Below are 12,439 nucleotides of genomic sequence, written 5' to 3'. Positions count from 1 at the left end.
AGATACTCTTATGCGTTAAGATGAATTAATGATCCCCAAAGCCACTAATCCTAAGTAGTGACATGAGTTAAATTAAGCTGAAGCAAAGACCAGTTATATCTCTTACTCCACATAAAACTGTTACTTACCTTAGCTCCTGTGGCCATGATGCCAACACTAATTCTCTTTGGAAAGAGAACATAAAATCTGCGAAGATTGTATCATTGTTCATCTAATATCATTTAAATTTGCCGAAGGCAAGGCTCAATTGCTATAGTATTTGCCTGGAAGGCATGAGACTTACTTCCTGAGGCTACAAAGAAGAAAACTGAGCTGGTGGCTCACTTCGGTAATGCTTGGTACTCAGGAGGCTGATATATGGAGAACTGCAGTTCAAAGCTAGCTTGGGCAGAAAAGTCCAAAAGATTCCCTCTCCAAAATCACCAGCTAACATCTGGGCTGGAATTGTGGTTCAAGTGGTAAGACCATCAGATGAGCAAGCAAGAACAGCTTAAGGTCCTGAGTTCAAACCTTGATACTGGCAAAAAAAAAGACGCAATAAATCTGCATAATTTATAAGAAACATAAAAAAAATTCCAAAAGCTTACATAGATCTTTCCTTGTTATACATCAAGCTAATTGAGACTAACTTTCACTTTCTCAAGCTCTACAAAACTGTGCCAACACAGACTAAAATGATTATGAAAAAAAGATAGTGACACTCAAGAGGTTTTTAAAATCCATTAAAGAACGCCACATGGAAAGTCTCTGGATTTGTTATGCCTTCACTTTCTCTGAATTACCCATACATCCTGGAAATGCCTGGCTGAATTGCTTTGGCTGGAAGACATAAAGGCTTGCTTGTGCCCTTCCACTGAAGCCCCGTGTCACTCAAGCCATTAGCAAGTCTTGTAAATTATTTCTCCTCTCACATTCTCAGTCATGATTCAGATCTTAACATTGTTTTCCCTGCCAAATCTAATACTGAAACCCCCAATGTGGTTTCTGCTACTCGCAATTTTTGCCCACTTCAATGAACTATCCAAATGAAGGTCAGAGAATGACTCAAAAATCTTAATGTTCTGCTCTGCACTGGAGGCTCATGCCTACCATCCTAGCTGCCCAAGAGGCTGAGGTTAAGCTCCAGCTTAACTAGAGGGCGTGGCTCAAGAGGTAGAGACAACCAACAGCTGTGAGCAGAAAAGCTGAGCAAGCATATGAGGCCCTGAATCTAAGCCCCAATCCTTGCACACATACACATATCTCAATTTTTCACACACTACTTTGTCACTTGAATCATTGAATATTGAATCGCATTCATCCCTCAAAAATAGCCTATTGCACATAGAATGAACCCAAATTTCTTCCCAGAACACATAAAGCCTAGTTTGCATCCTCTCTGCTCTCCGTCATACCCCCATCCACTTGCTCACCAGCTGTAGACTACAGCCAAAAGGGAAACGTTTGTCAGTCTCCCCCACACCTGGTTCCTTCACCTTAGTGTTTCAGTCCTATTATCTCACTTGCCACATCCCTACCCATCATCCTCCCTGACACTGGGTATACCACACTCTTTCCACCAATCCTCAGAACCAATGGAACAGAACTGTGGTTCCTGGATAGTTCTTCAAGATACCTCTAATGACCTTGCTTGTATCTGTTTTATACCAGAGTTCAAAGTGTTCAAGCTCAGAATAAATTCGGTTCATCCAAGAGCTTTTAGCATGAGTGTATGTTTAACACAAAGAAACGGCTTCACGACTGAGTATTGAGTGACATTGTGATAGCATAGCAAGCAAGTTTGGGCTGCCCCTAGGAAGCCTATGTAGCATGCCATGCTTACCCTCTGTTTTGAGCATGCTGCAGAGTGCTCTGTGTGGGACTTTTCATACTGGGCTGTGTTGGTTTGCAAAGCACATTGTAATCCCTTGGGTGGGGGGGGCTGGAGACTGGATTGTTGACTCCCCACAGAGGTCAGCCCAGGGTCTAAGGTACAAGAGGCGCTGTGTTTATTGAATTCACGTGTCAAAGGGATCGTATTCTACCCATTACTTTTTCTCTAAAGCAAATGTTAAAGGGACCCCTCATCTTACTATCCACTCTGTCAGTAAAATGAATGCCGATAATGTTGCTTCAAGCTCACTTCCCTTCATGGCTGGCTCTGAGTGACACAAGGTTAATTTGCCTGACCTTCATCTTCTTCACCTCCGTGGCTACTCATATTGAGAATTACTTCTTCCATTTTCCAATTGCCATACTTCCTTTCTGTGGGAGAGAATGTATAGATAATCATACGATCATCATCGCTGCTTTCATTTTCTGTTAGCATGGATAATGAAGAGTTGACAGGATTACTTGCTTATATAATGTTGAGAGCATGCTCCTGAAATACTTCTTTGATATTTCACATTAGTGCAAGGCTGCAGTATTTCATCAAGAATTTTTGCCTTACTCACCACTAAAAGCAATCGCAACCTCATCTAGATATTCATTTGGAAAGTGGATATGTGACATATTTATCAATTTAATTAATGTGGTTATACTGATCTTCCTCACCAAAGCAAGTGCTGGTCTATTGATGGAATAATGCAGCCAAAGGAACAACGAAAAGCCTTTGGGAATGGGGTAAGGACTAGCCACACATGACAAGTCTGACACCTGAACAGTGATTCTCGGAGTTCAACTGTAACAGTGAAGCAATTGCTCTCTCATTTCTCATCTATAATAGGAGCAATCGCCTCTGAGGTACGCGGCTTTCTGTCAATCACTAAATGTGAGTTCTGGTTAAGCAACTCAATGCAAAGGCAGATCTGCCTAAAGGTAGAACTTAAATCAAGATCATCTGTCTCTAAGCCATATCTTCTATAGCTTCTCAGTAATATCCACTGTTCTCCACTGACCCAGATTTAACAAGGGTAGACGTCTGTACTGTGAATTCCTTCACATCCTATGTGGTTTGGCTGCTCCCCAATGCCAATACTCAAGAGAGCTTAGTCTATTTAAAATTGTCACCCACCCAAAGGCCTATGCTAGCACTCCATAATCTTTCTCTTGCTCTTTTTTTTTTTTTTTTTTTTGGTCCTTATCACTTATTGACCTCTGGCACATTGCATAATATATTTGCCTATTACAATTCTAATTTACAATGTGTCATTTCCCTCTGAAATACAACTCACCAGTGTCCCTAGCACCACAGCAAAACCACATGCTTGGTATTATTAACTAAGTTATGTTCTCCTGAAGTGTATATGTGAAAGCCCAAGCTCCCAGTGCAGTGGTACATGGAGATACTTACTGTTAAGTGAACTCAAAATAGTGGGGCCTAATCATCCAAGACAAGAGCCCTATGCAAAAACAACACAACATCAAGGATACATGTGCACAGAGAGAAGGCAAATCAGAGAAACAGACCCCATGTTCACAACAGTGAGAAAATAACTTTCTGTGGTTTCTGGTGTCCTGTTATGGTGGCCTGAGCTGACTATTATCAATTGGTATTTAGTACACAGACTGAGTACACCTGTGAAGAATTAGCTTTCCATATACATCTTCATATCATTGCTGAAAAATATAGATTCATTAAGATTAACACACCAAGGAAGTGGATTAGAAGAAAATTTCTTTGCCCATCTCACATCCATCTATAACAGATATTGAATGGATGAGAAATCATCCATTTCTCGCTTGAATTTTGGGAAAAAGATAGCAGACACGGTGTTAGCCTCAAAAGCTAACATTATATAATTTGTACACCTTATATATCTTGTCATAGCTCAATTTCATACACATTAAACCAAATCTAAGGTAATATAATTATCTTACCTTTCACATACATGAAATGTAAACCTTTTGGTAAAAAAGTGTATTCAATAAACAAGAAAAATAATAGCTTCAAAAAGATATCCCTGTAGAGTGAGTTTTAAAAATTTCTAAAACCACTGTGAAAGTCTGTCATCACCTGAATGATTATTTCTCTTTAGGATATCTTATATAATGTCTGCTAAAGTAGAGAAAAAAAAAACTAAGAGGGAGAATCCGGGCGCCGGTGGCTCATGCCTGTAATTCGTAGCTACTCAGGAGGCTGAGATCTGAGGATCGTGGTTTAAAGCCAGCCTGGGCAGGAAAGTCCATGAAACTCTTATCTCCAATAAACCACCAGAAAACCAGAAGTGACGCTGTAGCTCAAGTGGTAGAAAGCTAGCCTTGAGCTGAAGAGCTGAGGGACAATGCTCAGGCCCAGAGTTCAAGCCCCATGACAGACACACACAAAAAAAACTAGAAGGGAGAGAGAGAAATAAAATTCTATCTCACTTAAAATAATTTTATAATTTATAAAATTATAAATTTTAAAAAAACTAGGAGGGAGTGAGAGAAATAAAATTCTCTCTCACTTAAAATAATTTTATAATTTATAGAATTATAAATTACAATAATTACAAATGGCTGCTTCTATCTGCAATAAATAATAATTTGTGTCTCTTAAATTCTAGCCAATAATAAATGATATAAAACTTTATAATTGGGGTCTGTTCTACCTCATGGATAGAATTTCATTGTAGATTAATTTTTTTAAAAATCCTATTGCATATTACATAAAACAATGTGTTTATGACATTTTAATAATCACACTCAAATTGTCATAGCTTTCGCACTGAATCCTCTTTGTGTCACAAATATTGCTCCTTCTTTTGATTTTTTTTGCTCCTTCTTTTGATTTTATTTTTAATAGAACTTCTGAATATGAGAGAAAAATTGCCACAGTTATATTTTCTTATTGAGGCCTTATTTTACTACGCACAAGGATCAGCTATTCCATTCATTTAGGTGTAAATGATTCTACATCGGTCTTCTTGAGGGCTGAATTAAACATTATTGGGTATATAAGGTACATTTCTTGTTCGTCTGTTGATGAGTATCTAAGCTGATTCTCTAACTTGTCTATTGTGAAAGGACACAGCACACTTGAACACACCGACAACTCTAGTATCTACCAGCTTGGATTCCTTCTGGAACATACTCAGTATTATAGATCTTAGGAGAGTCCTTGTTTAGCTCTTGTGGAACCTCTATATGGATTTTCATGGTGGCTACACTTCATGTACATTTCCACCAACATGTATAAAGATTCCATTTCCCCCTGGGCCCTCACCAGTATTTGTAGATTTTTGTTTTCTTGATGATGGTTATTTTGACTGGAGATAAGGTGGAATTCTGATGAATTTGTGATTGACATTACCCTGATAGGTAAGTATGCTCAATATTTTTCCATCTATTCATTGGCCATTTGTACTTTTTTTTCTAAAAACTGCCCAATTTGTTGCCCTTCCATTAGTTTTAGTTTAAATTTTGTGTCAAGAACTGCGAATGCTATGAGACTTTAACTTACACACATTCATGATATCAAGTTTATCAGCCAGATGGTCTGATAGAAGACATGAGACTTCTGGGTCAGAGACAAAGCAAGACAGTTTACCATTTGTGGTCATGGTCAGATACAGGGTAGCACTTCTCCAGTAGCTTTCTGAATCTCATATCCCACAGATCAGTGAGAAGATGGTCAGGTAATACCCACACATTGCATTGCAGAAGAGCAATGATGAGTTAAGAAACCCTGAATGAATTATTATGAACACAGTACATGCCAAGCCTTTACCAATTGATAAGAGACTCTGTCTGTCTTGGGGACTTCTTAGGCACATATCACAATAGAAAAGGCTCTCGGTTCCTTGTGCTGTGTAATGCTTACTTGCATTGCCTTACTTCTATGCTACATTGACTACTGACAGATTGTCTTGTGATTTCGCCAAATACTAGACCCTTATTATTCTGACAAAGACTGACAAATTCATTAGAGTGTCTCAAGCAGCATTTAATTAAGCACCTGTCAACAGGACTTTACCCATGGAGGATAGCCAACTGACTACATTTACATCAATGCTGCCAGCATCAGTTCCTAGAGCCCCATCAGCCAAATGAATTCAAGGAGCAATGGTATACTGGTACAATTCAGGCTTGAGCAGGAGCTACTTTCTTAGCCTCATCAGAGAGTAAACCCTTAGGATAAACATCTACCAAAATGACTCCAGGTTATTAACAACAATCACAATCACCCCACAGTCTAAACCCAGCCTATATGATTTGTGCTATTCCAAATGTTAAACAAAAGAGAAAGGTCTATCCGAAGTGAGTAAAATGATTATCAAGAGAAACCTAGGACAAAGCTATGAGAATAGACGAGATTTCTCTCAGTAGAACAGCCATTGTCCCAGTTGATTCCACATCTCTGCTGATGAAATGAACAGACACAGCAGCCCAATGGACACCATCTTGCTTGGACTTACCTGGATCATCAGCCAATGGCCTTTATTTAGGACCACCGACTGAGTTACCCACTGACTCAGCAGCTTATTTTCAGAAGCATAGTAGGAGTTTAAGCTTTCATAAAGGAATAGCTGCTATTTTCACAAAAAGCAGTAATGCGGTGGATCCAGTCCAAAACATTCTTCAATGAGCCATTTTCATTTAATAAGGAAAACAAGATGATCTTCCCACCTTGCAAACCAGAGGGTCCTAGCTGAACCATCCCAAAACGGGGATGTCACAAGACTTTGTAGATGGGACTTTCATCTTCTACTAGTGTGCTAATTACGTGCACTTTGTGGTGACCAAAATTAATGATTTCTGTGGGTTTAGGTCATGACTGTGTGGTCCCAGACACAGGTGTGAAATATCAAAATTGTAAGATCACATTTGAATATCAAGAGCCTGGCCTTGGGCTGGGATGTAGCTCAGTGGCAAAGCACTTGCCTAGCAAATGCAACATCCTGGGTTCAATCCCCAGTTCCAAAAAAGAAAAGCCAAAAAATGCAGTTACAAAAACACGCAACAAAAAGAGCCTTGCCTCTGATACTTACAAGCATTCGCCAAAGAAGCAAAAAAAAACAAGTATATCCAACAGTGGAAGTGACAATTCAGTCAACCCAAAAATCACCAATTACAAGGTCTTTCGGCTTCATTTCTCCATGTCAGACTTTGTTTAAACCCATCATTGGAACTTGGATCTGTTTCTACCACTGGGTCCAGATTGAATTGGGGCACCTGTATCCAACGAACACACAAAAACTTGACTGTTTCTCATCTCAGAGTTCCCCAGCCTGCTCAGATACTGTGATTGTCCAAAATGGAGACAGGAAGACCAAAATCTTCGTTGCCCATAGTTGTTGCTGGTTAAATTTTTTTCTTTAAAAACAGAGGAATTTAGAGGAAATTGTTGGAGCACTAGAGTAAGAGAGGGACAATGAAAAAAAAGTGTACTCTTTACCTGACTTATGTAACTCTAACCCTCTGTATGTTTAATAATAACAATTTAAAAAACTGTTTTTAAAGAGAAGGACAATGCATCAGTAAGCAAGGCACACTTATTTTCAGTATGAAACTGTGCATATATCACTCAAACACACTTGCAATGTCTTAGGTCTATAGATAGCACGGCAAGCTGATCACTATACCGTTGTATATTTCTCTTTTGATCAAGCATGTTTTTCTTCCCAAATCTATGGGAAACACATCCTTTATCACTTGGCTTTCATTCAGTCTTGGAGAAATTGTTTTTTAATGAGTCACCAGTTAAAATGGACACGGCAGCATGAACAGACTAAATGGCAAGAACAAACTTCATGTAACAGGATTTCTAGCAGAAGTCAATGTAGGACAGACATGCACTAATTTGTTTATTTCGTGTCTATTTCTAGTGAATGTTTTTATGTTTTAAAGATATTTTTACAAGTTGTCAAGTCCATTTTCAACGGTTCGGAATTACTTAAAATGCAAATTACATTTTATTGTAGAAGTTTTGAATTTCTAGAATTTTCCTTGATTTCTTTTCAATTCCATTAATTTTTTCCCCATGCTGTTCTTTCAGATTGCTATTGAGTGTGTTAAATTCATGGAAATTAACTGTTCTTGGCTGAGTCCACCCTCACTCTGGGAAGTTATTTCTCAGTGCATTTAATGATACTTGTGTGAAAAATCTTATAAAAGGAGGTGTGCTTTTCAGAGAGAATAATTTTGTTATTCTGGAAAAGCAGAGAATTTCTGAAGGCTGGTTTTGCATTTATTGTTCTTGGTGTCCCAGAAGAATCAGCAGCTTAGAATTAACTTTTATGATGATTTCTCTTCATGGTAGGTAGTCTCAGTTCATATGAATAGAATAAATTTGAACTTTCAGCCCAAGGTGAACACAGTTCTACTGTTTAGAATTATCATGGAAAGTATTCTACTCAAAATCCAGGCAATAAGGTGCAACATTTCTGCCCATTTTCTGGAGCTGAATAATTTTTCCCTAGTTTTCACTTATATGGAGAGTAATAATATATCAAAATGACAATCCTCTAAAGGTCTTAACCTCATTAGTGAAATTTTAGATTTAACTCCATATGCTAGACTACCCAATAAATATTCTTCTGTCCTTTAACCAACACCCTATGTTAAGCACTAAAACCCAAACCTAATAATTCTCAAAGCCAGTTTCTATCTCTTCCAAAGACAACTAGTGTGCCTATCTTCTAGTTTTTGTCTCCCCCCCCCCCTAGTATTTTACGTACATTTTCCTCTTTCTTCTGAGATGATGTATACGTGTGTGTGTGTGTGTGTTTGTGTGTGTGTGTGTGTGTGTGTGTGTGTGTGTGTGTGTGTGCATGCGTGCATATGTGCTCCAGTCTTAGAACTTGAACTAAGAGTCTGGGCACTATCCCTGAGTTTCTTTTCGGTCAAGACTATGGCTTTACCACTTGAGCCACTTCACTTCGGGCTTTTTGGGTAATTTAGTGAAGATAAGAGTTTTGCAGGCTTTCCTGTCTGGGCCTTGAACTGTGATCCTCAGATCTCAGCCTCCCTCTTGAGTAGCTAGGATTACAGGTGTGAACCACAGGCATCTCCCTGACATAAGCTTTTAAAGAAACATTTGTTGTATTTTTTCCCTCATGTTTAAAGGGAGAGAGTTTAAATTATTTTTTGTGTTAGTCAACTTTTTCTCACTATAACATAATAACCTAAGGAATCAACTTATACAGAGAAAAGTCTTATTTGGTCCCACAGTTTTGGTGATCACAGTGTCTGATCTAATGGCGTTGTTTATTTTGGGGGGCCAATGAAGCAGTGCATCCTGGTGGGAGTGATACAGAATCAAAATGCTCCCCTCCAGATTAAGAAACAAAGGGAAAGGAAGTAAAGAATGTAGGTCTGACTTCCTCTCAAGCTATAAGTCCAATGAGTTAAGGAATTCTCATTAGGCTCCACCTTTTAAAGGCCCAAGCAACCTCTGTTAGTGACTCCAGGAACCAAGCATTTAAACCACAATCCTTGAGGGGTCAGTTGGAGAGGACATTCATATTCTTTTAATTTATATTCCTCTTCCTATTCTTTCCATTTAAGCAATGATGTCCACTGGTAGAATTTGTGTTATTTCTGCTTCTCACCAATTTGTGGTGGTAAGTGAATATTGTTTCAGACAGCCACATTTCACACATATTTTAGTTTATTTAAAGATTCAATTTTTAATGGAAGTTTAGGTGCCTGATCATTTTTGGTCTGGTTATAATGATACTATTTTGGTTTTTAGAGAAACATAACATATTAAAGCTGCCAAAATTTGAATCCTGAATGTCCTCACCACCTGAACCCTCAATGATTGTGTACATACTCAGAAAAGCAAAATATTGAGGAGACTAGACATTTTATTGCCCACTTAAGCAAAGTGGACAGAAGAGTTGCAACATGGGTAATAGATAATTTCATGAGGAACGTGAATAGTTCAATCTGAAAAGCGAGTGTTCCTTACCTTAAATCGGGGCCAAACAAGGATTCAGGCAGTCTGCTTGGAGAGCAAGTCTTGGGAAGATAAGAAAAATTTTAAAAAGTAACAGTGAGTTTAGGAAAGTCACGTCCCAAAAGTTCCACCTGGTAAGTTATTTTATATAACTGCAAGTGGCAATCCAAAACACTAAGTAAAGTACTTCTTTGAATGCTTCTTTTTGAATGTGTGAGGTTTAGTAATTTAAACATATTATTCAATATTTATATTCCCAATTGAAAGTATTATCCCTTTCTGCATGTCTCATAATATCATGCTATTCTCAGTACTGCAGCCTTCCATCAGGGAAATAACATAATTATAATTTCTGTATTCCTGAGCCCTCTGCAAATGAAAACTGAGAGAGAGAAGAGAATAATTTTTGTTCACCTTTGAATTGCTAAGAACGACTGCTTATGAATAATTGTAGAATTACTAATGATCCGATGCATCCATGTATTCATTCTTTAATTTCCATCTACTTTCGAAGTGCTCACTTGCTAGCAGCTGCAGTTTCACAGACCAGTGACATAGCATGAACGAAACAGACCAAAACCACTGCCATGATGAAGTTTATATTCTACCTGAGTGAGAAAGACCATGAAGCTGAAAAGTCTGTCCTGTTAGAAGGCCATAAGTCCTATGGAGTAAGATAGCCAGGCGAGAAGTATAGAAACTATTGAGGACCTCAAAGTATTATTTTCTATTTGGAGGTACTCAGGTTTGAAACAAGGATGTCATGCTGGCTAGGTGTGTTCTCTACCACGTGATTCATACCCACAAGCCCTTTTGTGCTATTCATTATTTTTTTTTTGAATTAGGTCTCCTATTATTCCTGGGCTAGCCTCTGACCATGATCCTCCAAGTTCTACCTCCTGAGTAGCTTAGATGACAAGTAGACACCACCAGGTCCATCTTGTTTGTTGAGATGGGAGTCTCCCTAACTTTTTGCTTGGTTTTCCCTTGAAGTGTTATCCTCCCAATCTCTACCCTCTGAGTAGTTGAGATTGCAGATGTATACCTTAGATGTCATTTTAAACAATGAGGAGGCTCACATACATATAGTAGGGAGGAACATAAAAGGCAGAGTGAAGAGTAAGAACAAGGGTTCTATGGGCAGAGTGGATCTACTCTTCCATGAGGAAGTAGCTGGTGGCAGCTGGAAGACAGAAATCAAGAGCAAAGAGAAGACCAGGTGATGAGGGCAGAGAAGTGGCCACAAGTACGTCATGAATTTTGTCACACATTGTAACAACTGACAGTTACATGAAACAAAACACATATTGTGTGTTCTTCTCCGCTCAGTCATGTAAAAGAAATGATAGAGCTTGTTGTGGAGTATAGAGTAGGACATTTTAAGCAGAAAAGGAGTTGATGAGTTGTGATTTTGCTGAAAACTATCAGATGTGTTGGGAGAATCTAGGGCGCATGCACAGAAGGGAAATTCGTGGGAAGACTATTGTGCTATTATGGAAGAATACACATGGCGCCTGGCACAGGGCTGTAGCATGGAAGTGATAGCAATGTCCCATTTCTAGGGATGCAGTCATGTGCTTTTACTGATGGAAAATTCAAAAAATGCAGCAACTATTTTATTTGCTGTAAAAATAAAAGAGCCAGACCTGGTGGCACTCACATAAACATATACAATCTTAGCTACTTGGGAGGCTCAGATGTGGAGGATCACAAGTTTAGGATAGCCTATACAAAAAAAAAGATTGGATCTGAACTCAATAAACAACAGGCATTGTGGTATGCACCTGTCATCCCAGCAACATGGAAAATTTTAATCATATGGCTGAGTCCAGGCCAGAGAGATCAAATAGTAAGAACCTACCTGTGAAATAATGAAAGCCAAAAGTTCTGAGGGGCATGGCTCAATGGTAGAGCCCTTTCTGACAAGACCCTAGGTTTAACCCTCAGGACCACCAAATAACATAAAAAGAGAGGAAAAATGTATTTATAATCTCATAGCTGATACTTTAAACAGAATTAAAAATTATATTGTAAAGACATCAGAGGATATGTGATTTTTCATATGAACTATGTTCATTAAATTTGTTTTTACAAAATTGCTACAGATACAGGTATCTGCACGTACGCACACACACACACACACACACACACACACACACACACACACCTGAGTTACAAAATAGATTCACTGCACCATCTAGTGGTAGTACTAATCTCAATCTATAGCAGAATACATAAAGGTTCAGTCATTTGTATAAAATGCTGAAATATATAAAGAAACTCTCTATGGAAAGAGGGTAGCTGATCAAACAAGTATGACTAGAGATTAGACAAAAGATATCCATGCTCAAGTCATCTTCAGCATAAACATGTCTTTTATTCTTTAAACAGATCCATAAATTAAGGTTTTTCTCTTCCAGTCTCATTTCTTTCATTTGCTAATGTATTCACATGCATATTAAATGCATTCTATACACATTTTGCATATCAAGTCCCATACTAGAGCTAGATACTGAATATAGGGAAGTCTCTGAGAAAGTCTGTATCCTTAAGGAGTAGACTTGGTATGGTGTTGGGGGAGGAATATACATATAAAAATTTTATCATATACAATCATCAAAATATAGCACAGCA

At 38.3% G+C, this 12,439-nt stretch overlaps 1 protein-coding gene across 1 annotated transcript in view; it reads left to right on the top strand.

Moving 5' to 3' along the window:
• Anxa10 (annexin A10) overlaps nucleotides 1-12,439 on the top strand; it is a 70,364-nt gene that overhangs the window by 40,801 nt on the left and 17,124 nt on the right. The gene's annotated exons all lie outside the window — the stretch shown is intronic.

Source organism: Dipodomys merriami, unplaced genomic scaffold, assembly GCF_024711535.1.
Source record: "Dipodomys merriami isolate MVZ:Mamm:240054 unplaced genomic scaffold, mDipMer1.0.p SCAF_12, whole genome shotgun sequence".
NCBI lineage: Eukaryota > Metazoa > Chordata > Mammalia > Rodentia > Heteromyidae > Dipodomys > Dipodomys merriami.
Note: the sequence above shows the minus strand (reverse complement) of the source record. Positions and strands in the feature narration are given on the sequence as shown.